This window comes from Rhincodon typus, chromosome 40 (assembly GCF_021869965.1).
Source record: "Rhincodon typus isolate 14 chromosome 40, sRhiTyp1.1, whole genome shotgun sequence".
NCBI classification, from domain to species: Eukaryota; Metazoa; Chordata; class Chondrichthyes; order Orectolobiformes; family Rhincodontidae; genus Rhincodon; species Rhincodon typus.
The window spans coordinates 16,006,097-16,007,568 of NC_063371.1; positions in this window are offsets into that span (position 1 = coordinate 16,006,097).

Consider the following 1,472-nt stretch of genomic DNA (forward strand, 5'->3'; position numbering starts at 1 on the left):
ACATCACCAAATCCAGAATCGCCTCTTTCCTTATGGGCTGTACCGAATGTTTTAGAGTCATACAGCATAGGAACAGGCCCTTAAGCTCACCGTGTCTATACCGACCAACAAAACCAAACTATACTAATCATAATCTATTCCATCTTGTTCTTGTTGCTTTTACAAGCAGGAACAGTTTCTCACTGTGTTCTCGTCAAGCCCCACTCATGGGGGTCACTGCCCAGTGTGCGACAGGGAGAGGGAGAGGGTCACTGCCTAGTGTGGGACAGAGAGGGAGGGGGTCACTGCCCAGTGTGGGACAGGGAGAGGGGGTGATCACTGCCCAGTGGGGGGCAGAGAGAGAGGAGGGTCACTGCCCAGTGGGGGGCAGAGAGAGAGGGGGGTCACTGCCCAGTGGGGGGCTGAGCGAGGGGTGCAGAGGGTTTATTTTGCCCAGTGTGGGTCTGCGATTGCAGACGGTAAATCTGTGGGCTGGACCACTGTTGAGTGAATTGATACCAAATGAAGAAGTGGCAGGCATAATGTTGAAACTCTTCCTGTTTGTCACCAGTCAGTGTGTGTTGAATGGAGTAATTAAGACAGCTGTGATTGACTGTAATGGAAAATGATGCTGTGTTTGTGGAGCAATTGCCTGATTTATGGTATTGGTGCTGACTCTGAATGTGCTGACTCTGACAGTAAATGAAGATATTTGTGCAGTGGGTACAGTCTGGCTGAACCCTACCCCAGTCCAGAAGCAGCCTACGTAGTAGAATCAGAAGGAGCGGGATCCTGAGAGGCACCGTGTGAGTTAATGTCCAGCTCATTGCCCTGAATGTGGGCCAGATTCCATGTAAATAATCTGCTGAACCTCTCTGCTGCAGCTCATTGCTGCAAAGGAAAATGCTTTACACACTCAGTGTCCACTCACATAGAAGCAAACTCAGTGTCCTTCACGAGTGACAGGAAATAGTTACAGTCAAAAGCTGAACTTGACAAGAGGACTTTAGACCAGCTGGTGAAGCGAGGGAGGCAGAATCAGCCAGTCAGCAACCATAGCAAAGCTTATCTGAAACACAGCCAGAGCAACAGTAAGTCACTCTTTCAACTGGATTCTTGGCTTGGATGAAGTGTCTTTCTCATTCCCACAGCTGGTTTGCAATAAACTGTTTTTCTCAGAAGCCACTGATGTGCTGCTTCCAATCTGTTTCTGTGAGTCTCATGAACAAACTGTGTGTGATCAGACCAGAATGGCTTTGGGTGTGTACAGCTTTGTACCAGTTTGTCTGAGAGTGTGTCTGTGTGTGTTACAGCCTGTATCGCAGTGTCTATCTGTCTGAGAGTGTGTCTGTGTGTGTTACAGTCTGTATCACAGTGTCTGTCTGTCTGAGAGTGTGTCTGTGTCTGTTACAGTCTGTATCACAGTGCCAGTCTGTCTGAGAGTACGTTTGTGTGTGTTACAGTCTGTATCACAGTGTCTGTCTGTCTGAGAG